This window comes from Chiloscyllium plagiosum, chromosome 14 (assembly GCF_004010195.1).
Source record: "Chiloscyllium plagiosum isolate BGI_BamShark_2017 chromosome 14, ASM401019v2, whole genome shotgun sequence".
NCBI classification, from domain to species: Eukaryota; Metazoa; Chordata; class Chondrichthyes; order Orectolobiformes; family Hemiscylliidae; genus Chiloscyllium; species Chiloscyllium plagiosum.
The window spans coordinates 29,617,512-29,631,223 of NC_057723.1; positions in this window are offsets into that span (position 1 = coordinate 29,617,512).

A 13,712-nucleotide genomic window follows, 5' to 3' on the forward strand; every position below is an offset into this window, starting at 1 on the left:
AAAATGTTAAGAGATGGGGTTCATTAAAGTTACAGAAGCTACTAAAGTTTCCAGAACCAAGTAAAAGGACAGTATGGAAAGGGTCAGAAATCTAACTTCAGGCACTGCAGACAAGGGGATAATTATGAGAAAGTGGGCAGTCGATGCAGGACTGAGGATGTTATATTTAAATGCATGCAGTACATGAAACAAGGTAAATGAGTTTGTAATGCAGAAGGAAATTGTTGGATATGATGTTAGTATCAGAGATGCATGGCTGCAAGGGGTAAAGAGCTGGGAACTAAATATCCAAGGGTGTACATTCTAATGAAAGGCCAGGCAGATTGACAGAGGGTGTGGGGTTGCCCTGTTCATAAGAATTGAAATTAAATTGATCATAAAAAGTCTTTGAATATAGGAGTTAGGATGTCATGTTGTGGCTGTACAGGACATTAGTGAGGCCACTTCTTCAATACTGCATTCAGTTCTGGTCTCCTTGCTATAGGAAAGGTGCTATAGATTCATAGAGATGTACAGCATGGAAACAGACCCTTCGGTCCAACCTGTCCATGCCGACCAGATATCCCAACCCAATCTAGTCCCACCTGCCAGCACCTGGCCCATATCCCTCCAAACCCTTCCTATTCATATACTCATCCAAATGCATCTTAAATGTTGCAATTGTACCAGCCTCCACCACATCCTCTGGCAGCTCATTTCTTATACACACCACCCTCTGCATGAAACGTTGCCCCTAAGGTCTCTTTTATATCTTTCCCCTCTCACCATAAACCTATGCCCTCTAATTCTGGACTCCCTGACCCCAGGGAAAAGACTTTGTCTATTTATCCTATCCATGTCCTTCATAATTTTGTAAACCTCTATAAGGTCACCCCTCAGCCTCTGATGCTCCAGGGAAAACAGCCCCAGCCTGTTCAGCCTCTCCCTATAGCTCAGATTCTCCAACCCTGGCAACATCCTTGTAAATCTTTTCTGAACCCTTTCAAGTTTCACAACCTCTTTCCAGTAGAAAGGAGACCAGAATTGCACGCAATATTCAAACAGTGGCCTAACCAATGTCGTGTAAAGCCGCAACATGACCACCCAACTCCTGTACTCAATACTCTGACCAATAAAGGAAAGCATACCAAATGCCTTCTTCACTATCCTATCTACCTGCAACTCCACTTTCAAGGAGCTATGAACCTGCATTCCAAGGTCTCTTTGTTCAGCAACACTCCCTTGGACCTAACTATTAAGTGTCTAAGTCCTGCTAAGATCTGCTTTCCCAAAATGCAGCACCTCGCATTTATCTGAATTAAACTCCATCTGCCGCTTCTCAGCCCATTGGCCCATCTGGTCCAGATCCTGTTGTAATCTGAGGTAACCCTCTTCGCTGTCCACTACACCTCCAATTTTGGTGTCATCTGCAAACTTACTAAGTGTACCTCTTATGCTCGCATCTAAATCATTTATGTAAGTAGGGGACCCAGCACCAATCCTTGTGGCGCTCCACTGGTCACAGGCCTCCAGTCTGAAAAACAACCCTCCACCACCACCCTCTGTCTTCTACCTTTGAGCCAGTTCTGTATCCAAATGGCTAGTTCTTCCTGTATTCCATAATATCTAACCTTGCTAATCAGTTTCCCATGGGAAACCTTGTCGAATGCCTTACTGAAGTCTATATAGATCATATCTACTGCTCTGCCCTCATCAATCTTCTTTGTTATCTCTTCAAAAAACTCAATCAAATTTGTGAGACATGATTTCCCACACAGAAAGCCATGTTGACTATGCCTAATCAGTCATTGCCTTTCCAAATACATGAACATCCTGTTCCTCAGGACTCCCTCCAACAACTTGCCCACCACTGAGGTCAGGCTCACCGGTCTATAGTTCCTTGGCTTGTCTTTACCGCCTTCTTAAACAGTGGCACCACGTTTGCCAACCTCCAGTCTTCCGGCACCTCATCTGTGACAATCAATGATACAAATTACTCAGCAAGAGGCCCAGCAATCACTTCTCTAGCTTCCCACAGAGTTCTTGGGTACACCTGATCACAGGTCCTGGGGATTTATCCACCTTTAACCATTTCAAGACATCCAGCACTTCCTCATCTGTAATATAGACATTTTGCAAGATGTCACCATCTATTTCCCTACAGTCTATATCTTCCACATCCTTTTCCATAGTAAATACTGATGCAAAATATTAATTTAGTATCTCCTCCATTTTCTGTGGCTCCACACAAAGGCCGCCTTGCTGATCTCCCGAGATACCCTTTTGTCCTTAATATATTTGTAAAAACCCTTTGGATTCTCCTTAATTCTATTTGCCAAAGCTATCTCATGTCCCTGTTTTGCCCTCCTGATTTCTCTCTTAAGTATACTCCTACTTCCTTTATACTCTTCTAAGAATTCACTCAATCTATCCTGTCTATACCTGACATATGCTTCCTTCTTTTTCTTAACCAAACCCTCAATTTCTTTAGTCATCCAGCATTCCCTATTATTACCAACCTTCGCTTTCACCCTGACAGAAATATACTTTCTCTGGATTCTTGTTATCTCATTTCTGAAGGCTTCCATTTTCCAGCCGTCCCTTTACCTGCGGACATCTGCCTCCAATCAGCTTTCGAAAGTTCTTGCCTAATACCGTCAAAATTGCCCTTGCTCCAGTTTAGAACTTAAACTTTTATATCTGGTCTATCCTTTTCCATCACTATTTTAAAATGAATAGAATTATAGTCGCTGGCCCCAAAGTGCTCCCCCACTGACACCTCAGTTTCCTGCCCTGCCTTATTTCCCAAGAGTAGGTCAGGTTTTGCACTTTCTCTAATAGGTACATCCACATACTGAATCAGAAGTTGTCTTGTACACACTTAAGAAATTCCTCTCCATCTAAACCCTTAACACTATGGCAGTCCCAGTCGACATTTGGAAAGTTAAAATCCCCTACCATAACTACCCTGTTGTTCTTACTGATAGCTGAGATCTCCTTACAAGTTTGTTTCCCAATTTCCCGCTGACTATTAGGGGGTCTATAATACAATCCCAATAAGGTGATCATCCCTTTCTTATTTCTCAGTTCCACCCAAATAACTTCCCTGGATGTATTTCTGGGAATATCCTTCCTCAGCACTGCTGAAATGCTATCCCTTATTAAAAATGCCACTCCCTCTCCTCTCTTGCCTCCCTTTCTATCCTTCCTGTAGCATTTGTATCCTGGAACATTAAGCTGCCAGTCCTGCCCATCCCTGAGCTATGTTTCTGTAATTGCTATGATATTCCAGTCCCATGTTCCTAACCATGCCTTGAGTTCATCTGCCTTCCCTGTAAGGCCCCTTGCATTGAAATAAATGCAGTTTAATTTATTAGTCCTACCTTGTCCCTGCCTGCCCTGATTGTTTGACTCACTTCTGTTCTCAGCTGTACCCGTCTCAGATTGATCTCTTTCCTCACTATCTCCTTGGATCTCACCCCCACCCCCACCTTACTAGTTTAAATCCTCCCAACCAGTTCTAGCAAATTTCCCTGCCAGTATATTAGTCCCCTTCCAATTTAGGTGCAATCCGTCCTTCTTGTACAGGTCACTTCTACCCCAAAACTTGAAAGGTTCAGAAAAGATTTACAAAGATGTTGCCAGGGTTGGAGGTTTTGAGCTATAGGACAACGCTGAATAGGTTTGGGCTATTTTCCCTGAAGAGTTGAAGGCTGAGGGGTGACCTTACAGAGGTTTATATAATCGTGAGGAACATGGATAGAGTGAATAACCAAGGTCATTTTCTCAGGGTAGAGGAGTTCATAATTAGTGGGCATAGATTTAAGGTGAGAGGGGAAAGATTTAAAAGGGACATAGGGGGCAAAGTTTTCAAGCAGAGGATGGTGTGTGCATGGAATGAGTTGCCAGAAGAAGTGGTCGAGACTGGTACAATTACAACATTTAAAAGGCATCTGGATGGGCACATGAATAGGAAGGGTTTAGAGGGAAATGGACCAAATGCTGCCAAGTGGGACTAGATTAATTTAGGATATCTGGTCAGCATGGACAAGTTGGACTGAAGAGTCGGTTTCAGTGCTGTACAATTCTATAACTCTATGACTCTATGTGATAGAGTCAGAAAGGTGTAGAATCTGTGTGGGTAGAGTTGAGGAATTGCAAAGAAGGAAAGACACTGATGTGCAGGCCTCCTAGCAATAGTCATGATGTGGGGCAGAAAATAAACAGGAGTTGGAAAAGTCATGTAAGAATGGGGCTATTACAATAATCATGTGGGACTTCAATAAGCAGGAGGAATGAGAATATCAGGTTGGTGGTGGATCCCATCAGAAGGAATTCATGAATGTCAAGATATGTTTACTTTTGGAGCAGCTTGTGTTGGACCCACCAGCTAGTTCTGGATTTGATGATGTGTAATGAGACAGACTTGATTAACAAGCTAATGAACCCCCTAGAGGGCAGTGACCATAATATGATAGAATTCACCCTGCAGTTTGAGAGAGAGAAGCTTGAATCAGATATAATGGTATTACAATCGAAGAAAGGTAACTACAAAGACATGACAGAAGAGCTGGCCAGAGTTGATTGGAAGAGGAGCCTAGCAGGGAAGACAGTGGAGCGGCAATGACAGGCGTTTCTGAGAGTAATTCAGGAGTCATAACAGAAATTCAGCCTAAGGAAGAAGAACCATACTAAGGAGGAGGGCAGGGCAACCAAGGGTGACAAGGGAAGTCAGAGACAGCAGAAAAGCAAAAGAAAAAGCAATCAATGTGGTTAAGATTAGTGGGAAGCATGAGGGTTGAGAAGCCTTTCAAAACCAGCAGAAGACAACTAAGAAAGCAAAAAAGGGGAAAGAAGAAGAAAGATAAGGATAAGCTAGCTAGTAATATATAATTTTGCAGAAGGTTTTTTAGTTATATAAAAAGGTAAGAGAGAGGAAAGGGGCATTGGACTTCTGGAAAATGAGGCTGGAGAAGTCGTAAAGAGAAACAAAAAAATGGTGGAGAAACTGAATAAATAATACTTTGCATCAGTCTTCACAGTGGATGACACCAGTAACATACCCAAACTTCAAGACAGTCGGGACAGAGTTGAGTGGAGTAGCCATCATTAAGGAGAAATTGCTGGGGAAGCTGAAAGTTTGAAAGGTGGAATACAAGGGCATAAAACTTCCAGACCAAATGGTTTACACCATAGACTTCTCAAGGAGATGGCTGAGGAAATTATGGAGGCATTGCTGGCGGACTTTCAAGAATCACTGGAAAGAGGAATGGCTGACTGTCAGAAGGCAGAGAATATAGTTGAAGGGGTCTTTTTCAGGATTGCTTTTGGTGACTAGTAGAGTTCCACAAAGTTCAGTTTGTAGCTATGACTATTCCTGTTATATATTGACAATCGGGATGAAGGAACTGAGGGCAATGTTGCTAAGTTTGCAGATGACACGAAGATAAGTGGAGGACAGGTAGAGTTGAGGAAGTGGGAAGCTGTGGAAGGCCTTGGAGAGGCTAGGACAGTGGGATAAGACATGGCAAATGGAACACAGTTTGGGAAAGTGTGAGGTTATGCACTTTGGTAGGAAGAACAGAGCCACATACTATTTTCTAAACAGGGAAAGGCTTCAGAATTCTTAAGAGTTCTAGTTCAAGATTCTTTTAAGGTTAACTTGCAGATTCAACTGGCAGTTGGAAAGACAAATGCAATGTTAACATTCATTTCAAGAGGGTTAAAATATAAGAACACAGAAATACTGCTGAAGTTAGGTGAATGGGCTAAAATTAGGCAAATTAATTTTAACATGGATCAGTGTGAGATGTGCATTTTGGTCAGAATAATACAAAAGCAACTTATTAACTAAACAGAAAGAAACTTCAGAGTGCTTCAGAACAGAGAGATCTGGGTGTTCACATGGATGAATTGCAGACCATTAGTATGTAGGTATAACAGGTAAATGGAATTTTGGCATTTATTGATAAAGGAGTAGGGTATAAAGGTAGGGAGATATTGTGGAAACTGTGAAAGGTATAGTGAGGCTGCACCTGGAGTATTGCACTCAGTTTTAGTTCCCCTGCAGAGAAATGTAGTTGCTTTGGAGGCAGTTCAGAGGACGTTCACTAGATTGATTCCAGAGATGAGCAGCTTGTGTCATGAAGAGAGATTGAACAGTGTCGGCCCATACTCTCTAAAGTTTAGAAGAGAGGAGATCTAATTCAAGTGGAGAAGATGCTGCAGGGGATTGAAAAAGTAGACACAGAAAAGATGTTTCCTCACATGAGGCAATCTGGAACGAGAGGTCACAGTTTAGTACAATGAGGAGGAATAACTTCTCTCAAAGATTTGTGAATCTGTGAAATTTCCTACACCATAGTGCAGTGTATGCATGGCCACTAAATAAATTTAAGGAGAGAGACAGATTCTTAATTAGCAATGAGTTGAAGGGTTATGGAGAGCAGGAAGGAAATTTGAGTTGAAGCGAGACCAGATCAACCACAACCATAATAAATGGTGGAGCAGGCTCGAGGGTCAAAATTAACTAGTCCTACTCCTAGTTTGAGTGTTGTCAATGAATTTTTTTATCAGCCTTCATAGTAGAAATCACTAATAGCATTCTATAATTACTAAATAAGCAAGGGGCAAAAGGAGGAAAGGAAATAAGTACAATATCTATCACTAGAGAAAAGCTGCCACGGAATCTAATGGAGTTAAGTATCAATTCGTCCCAAGGATGGGATGCATCCCAGAATTTTAAAGGAAGTAGTTGCAGAGCTAGTGGATGCACTTGTCATAATCTTCCAAGATTCCTTAGATTCTGGAAAAATCCCAGAGAATTGGAAAATTGCTAATGCAATATCTTTATTTAAAAAGGGAGATCCAGTTAGCTCCATATCTGTTATTGTGAAAATGTTAGTGTTTATTATCAAGAATGTAATAGTCAAGCATTTATAAAACCATAACGTTATCAAACAAAGTCAGCATTAGTTCAGAAAGGGAAACTATGACCAACAAATTTATTAGAATTCTTTGAGGAAGCAACAAGCAGGATAGATAAAGGGTAAGTAGTGGATGTAATATATTTGGATTTTCAGTAGACAAATAAATAAATTGGGCAAATAAATAAGACAAAATCAATGGTTTTGGATGTGGTATATTAGCATAGATAGAAGATTGGCTTACTAATAGAACTGATGTGGAGGTGCTGGTGTTGAAGTCACATGACGCCAGGTTATCATGGGTGAGGCTGTCTTCATGGGTACAGAACTTGGCTGTCAGTTTCTGCTCAGTGATTCTGCACTGTTGTGTATCTCAAAGGCTGCCTTGGAAGGCTATAATGGAAGGCTGCAATGTTCCCTCCCAGTCAGGAAACATTTCAACGGTTAAGGACATTCGACCCCCAATCTTCTGGTAAGCATCCTCCAAGGACGTCTTCGAGATACACAACCAGAATCACCAAGCAGAAACTGATAGCCACGTTCCATACCCATGAAGACATCCTCAACTGTGATCATAGGTTCATTGTTGCGCTACATGTAACCCCAACATATTATTCTGTATTTGTAATATCTTCCTTACTATCCTGTTTTGACACCATCACTATGATAACTTGTTACGATCTCTCCACCTTAATTAGTTTGTATAGTTTTTGATGACTTGTTACTTTGGTTAGACCCTTGGCATGCGACTTTTACTCCTATCATGTTATTCCAGCCATTTAGTTTGTTTCCAGCACCACCTTAATTTTATTTTTTTTGCAATTATCTCTCTGCCATTGCTTGCTATTCAACAGTTGACACTTTATTTACACCATCTGACACTTTTGATCACCCGCAGAGACTTATTATGCAGCCTGTCAACACTTCACTCACACCATTTGTACAATCTTTTAATCTTTTCGCCTATACATTATGTGCCTGTGTGCTTCTCTTCGCTCCAACCAATGAAGGAGCAGTGCTTTGAAAACTTGTGATTTCAAATAAACCTATTGGGCTATAACCTGGTGTTGTGTGACTTTTAACCTTAAGTAATTGAAGACAGAGTTGGGGTGGGGGGAGTGATAGTTTCAGAATGGCAACCTGTAACTGATAGAGTACCACTGTGATTGTACTGTTGCCAAGTTTGCACATCATAAAAAAAAGATCAGAAGGCAAGTGATGAGGATGACGCGAAGAGTCTGCAGAGGGAAATAAACAGATTAATTACATAGGCAAAAACTTGGCAGATGGAATATAATGCAGGAAAATGTGAGTCTATGTACTGTGGTACAAAATTAGAGGAGTTGAATATTACTTAAATGGAGAAAGTCTACAGATAACTAGAGGACACAGGGATTTGGGAGCCTTCATCCATAAATCACGAAATGCCAGCATACAAGTTCAGTATATAGCAATTGGAATGTTGGCATTTATTTCAAATGGTATGGTGTCTAAACCTAGAAAAATCTTGCTAAAAGTATACAAGCCAAAAAGTGTAGCACTGGAAAAGCACAGCAGGTCAAGCAGCATCCGAGCAGCAGGAGAAGCACTCATCAGACCACAGCTGGAACAAAGTGAACAGGTTTGGCTACTTATCTAAGGAAAGAAATACTGACATTGGAGAGATTCCAGAGAAGGTATTGGGTTACAGGGTAAGCATTTTAGGACTGAGATGAGAAAATATTTCTTCTCAGAGTGTGGCGAGCCTGTGGTTTCTCTGCCTCAGAAAATGGTTGGTGTCAAAACATAAAATGTTCTTAAGAAGGAGTTAAATGTAGTTCTTCGGCCTAAAGGGATCAAAGGATATGGGGAGGTTGTGAGAACTGGGTCTTGAGTTGGATGATCAACCATAGTCATATTGAATGGTGGAGCAGGCTGCAAGAGCCAAATGGCTTGGTCTGCTCCTTTCCTCTGTGTTTCTACGAAGAGACTGTCTTGTGAGGGGAGGTGGAATTAGTTGGTCTTGTCATCATTAAAGTTTACAAGAACTAGAGGCAATGCCATTGAAACATATAAGAATCTTAAGGGGCTTGACAGGGTAGATGCAAAATGTTTATTTCCTCTTGTGGGAGAGACTAGAACCAGAACCCATAATCTCAGAATAAGGGCTTGTCCATTTAACACAGGCACAAGGAAGAATTTCTCTTGAGACAGGAGTGAATTTGTGAATTCTCTACTGCAGAGTGCTGTGGAGACTGGGTTGTTAAGTATGTTAAGGATGTGGTAGGCAGATTTTTAATCAGTAAGGGAATCAAGGGCAAAAGGGAAAAGGTAGGAAAGCAGAGTTGAGGATTATCAGACCAGCCAGAATCTCATTGTACGGCAGCGTGTAGACTCAATGCATTGAATGGCAGGCTTCAGCTCCTACTTCTTATGGTCTTATGTCTATAGCCGCTGTCCAACATCACTGTCCATAGTCACTCAACCCATTTCTCCCCGTATCCAACTAATGTAACACTAAGATGACTGTTGTGCATTTTTAGTTTACGATGTCTGTTTATTTAGTAAATGCAAATTTCTTTATGCCTGGGCATCATAGAGTCAAAGAGATGTACAGCACGCATACACACCCTTGGCTACAACTTGGCCATGCAGACCAGATATCCTAAATTAATCTAGTCCCATTTGCCAGCACTTAACCCATATCCCTCTAAACCCTTCTGATTCATATACCCATTTGGATGCTTTTAAATGTTGTAATTCTATCAGTCTCCACCACTTCCTCTGGCAACTCATTTCATATATGCACCACTCTGCGTGAAAATGTTGCCCCTTAGGTCCCTTTTAACTTTTTCTCCTCTCACCCTAAGCCTATGCCTTCTAGTTCTGGATTATTCCAAAGCAGGGAAAAGGTCTTGTCTATTTACCCTTTCCATGTCCCTCATGATTCTATAATGCCATCCCTCAGCCTTCAACATTCCAGGGAAAACAGCCCTAGCCTATTCAGCCTCTCCCTGTAGCTCAAATCCTCCAACCCTTGAACCCTTTCAAGTTTCACAACATCCTTCCAATGGGAGGGAGACCAGAATTGCACACAATATTCAAAATTTTTCTAACCAATGTCTTGTCCAGCCACAACATGATCTCCCAACTCCTATACTCAGTGCTCTGACCAATAAAGGAAAGCATAATAAACACGTTCGTCGCTATCCTATTTATTTAAGACTCCACTTTCAAAGAACTATGAGCCTGTACTCCAAGGTCTCTTTCATCTCCTCATTCACTCAGTTTATGTTCATCATTTAGACTTTTGGGGACATTTATCAATGTGCAGCATTGTTTGTTTCTTTCCATCTGAATGCCACACTTTATTAACCAATTGAAGAGATTTTATTGCTTACTTAACTAATTTCTTAAAGTTAGTACTGCACTCGTTTGCACTGTTCAGCAACATTTATTTTGAAATACTTGGTGTGAGGGAAGGAGCTTTGATCACACTCTCAGAGGTTGACGTTGGCAGTGTGCTCCAAGGCTTCCCTCAGAACCCTGCGCACTTCACAGCAAACTGTACCTAATTATTACATACAGGGAACATTGTGACTTCTGCTTTCCAAATATTTTAATTAGTAATGTTAGTAATTGGACTCTACATTCCTGTAATATACATAGAATTCTGACAGGAGAATTGGAATTTCAATTTAGTTATGCTTCAACAACTAGTCTGAATGTTACCAAATCCACCTCTTTCCAACGATATTTATTGAAGAAATAGTAGTCTTAATGATTTTAAAATTTAGTAATGCTTTTATTATCATCACCTCTCAGTAAAAAATATCCTGGGTTCACATTGACATTTCATTATCATCAGCCTATAATCTAGACTGTCCTTTGAGTGCAAGACTGAGGGAGGGCTATTGCAGATGTCAATTTTTCGATGAGGCATTAAGCAAGTGCACCAGCTTGATGCAATTGATCCCATGGCACAATTGAAGGTAGAACAGAGGAGCTCTTTGAATGATCCAACCTTTAATTATCACTAAAATAGTGAATGTGGACAATAGAACAAAAGCTAAGTGCTGTAGATGCCAGAAAAATAAAATTAGGAAGTGCTGGAGAAAATCAGATCTGGAGCCAACCGTGGAGAGAAAGAGATAGTTAGAAATCACACAACGCCAGGTTATAGTCCAACAGGTTTATTTGGAAATACAAGCTTTCGGAGCACTACTCCTTCATCAGGAAACTAGTGGAGCAGGATCATAGCTATCTGACAAAGGAGCAGCATTCCAAAAGCTTATACTTCCAAATAAATTTGTTAGATGATAACCTGCTGTTGTGTGATTTTTAACTTTGTCCACCCTAGACCAACACCAGCACCTCCATATCAAGAGAAAAAGAAGCAGAGTTAATGTTTCAACTCCAATATGACTGTTCTTCAGAATTAAAGGGGGGGGGGGGGTGATGGAAAAGTGATCGGCTTCATGCTGTACAAGAGGAGGAGAAGGAGCAAGTGTTTTATTTGATTTGATTTATTATTGTCACGTATACCTAGATACAGTGAAAAGTTTTGTTTTGCATGCAGTACAGGCAGATCAAACCATACAAAGTATGGGGGTAATAGAACAGAGCAAAGAATACAATGTTATGGCTTCAGAGAAGGTGTATAGGGAGCAAGATGAACATTGAATTTAAAATTTGAGAGGTCCATTCAGAAGTCTAATAACAATGAAGAAGAAGCTGCTCTTGAATCTGTTGGTACGTATGTTTAAGTTTTTGTATCTTCTATCTGATGGAAGAGGTTAGAAGAGGTTAGAAGAGATTATAACCTGGGTGTAAAGAGTCTTTGATTATGTTAGGCAGTGAAAAGTGTAGATGGAGTCAATGGATGGAAGATTGGCTTGCATACGGTCCTGGGCAGCGCAGTTGCCATAGGAAATCGTGATGCTTAGGATAGAATGGAAGCGAGATGGTGAAGGTATCCTCTATAAAAAGGCAAAAGGTAGCAGAGAGGTAATATAGATGAAGAGTAGGTGCTATTGTTACGTGTTGATAGCAGAAAATAGGTCAGTAGTATTGAGAGTAAACATAAACAAACAAGACACTGGTGAAGGTGAGGGTAGAGGGAAGAGGTAATCAAATTGGAGGAGTTCATGGCTTGAAGCTATTTGGACTCAATATTGAGTCCAGAAGGCATTGAAATGTCTAAGGGAAACATAACGTGGTGTTCCTCCTGCTTGATTTGAGCTTTGCTGGAACACAGGAACAGGTCAAGGACAGAAAGTTTGGCATAAGAGCAAGATGGTGTTTTGAAATTGTTAAGAGACTAGAAAATTGGGTTCATTCTCATGGAAGAGCAGAGGTGTTCTCAAAGCAGCCAGCCAGTCTGCATTTTGTCTCACCAATGTAGAGGGTACTGTATTGTGAGCAGTGAATAAAAGTAGACTAAATTGGACTTGATAGAGCTGGACAATATCTCATTGCTGTTTTTGGTTCTGTGACATGTGTAAATTGGCATCTGTATTTCTGTACCTTGCAAGTTTGAGAATACTTCAGATGTATTTAGCTGTAAAATAGTTTGGAATCTCTTGAGGTCTTTATTACTCATTAAAACAACAGCACAAAATTCAATGTAAAGACTATTTTAAAACTTGTTTTTGTATTTTTGATTGTGGACTGAAATGACAACAGGATTGTTTGAAAACCGAAGCATGGTGGAAAGAATTACTGTACTTTGTAAAAGCAGATATACCAATCCTCACCATAAATACTGTTAACAATGATTCAGGCAGTACGGAAGGTTTAGTCAAAACCTGTTTTCCTTAGACAAAACCAATATCCCCAATTACTTCAATAAACTTTACAGTATTTTATATAGCAGAATTCAATTAGCAATTTTGATGGAAAACAGTTGTGACTTTAACCAACATCTTCTCTAAACCTGACAAGTGTGATGCTGTTGATAGCTGGCGTACTAACCTCTACATTGTGAAGGCTCAGTGCCAACTCTTGGACACCTCTTTGTATCCTTCCCTGGACAATGAAACCCTCATCGAGCATCAGGCCTTTGTGTCTATAACTGTCACCAACCACACCTCATCTGGAGATCTCTCCCAACAGTCTCCCAGCTCATTCTCCCTCAAACTCATACAGCTCGGTTCTACCTTCTCCCTAAAATTCACAAACTGGATGGCCAAGGCAGATCCATTGTTTCTGACTGTTATTGTCCTGTGAAATTTATTTCTTCCTATGTTGATTCAATGTTTTCTCCCTTCGTCCAGACCTTTTCCACTTACCACCATGAGTCTTCTGACTTTTAAGTCAAAATTTACTGTTCATGGGCACCAACCATTTCTACTTCACCCATGGAAATACAATCCCTTTACATGTTCATCCCCCATCAGATGGGGTCAGGCATCTCCCCTTCTTCCTGAAAGGAAGACCTGAACTGTCCCCATTTACCATCACCCTCCTCCACCTGGCCAAGCTCATACTCACTTGGAACAACTTCTCCTTTAACTCCTCTCAGTCTCTGCAGGTCAAAGGTGTAGCCATGGGTACTCGCACAGGTTTGAGTTGAGCCTGTCCCTGTATGGGGTATGTGGAAGATTCCTTGTTCCAGTCTCACTTGGGTCCCTCCCCACAGCTCTTTGTCCCGTACCTCGATTATATAATTGGTGCTGCTTCCTCTCTCTTTCGGAATTGGAATGATTTATCAATTTTGCTTACAATTTCAACTCTGCTTTCACCAATTTTTAAATTCAATTTTATTTGATTTGTTATTGTCACATGCTGAGATACAGTGAAACACATTGTTTTGCGTGCCATCCAGAC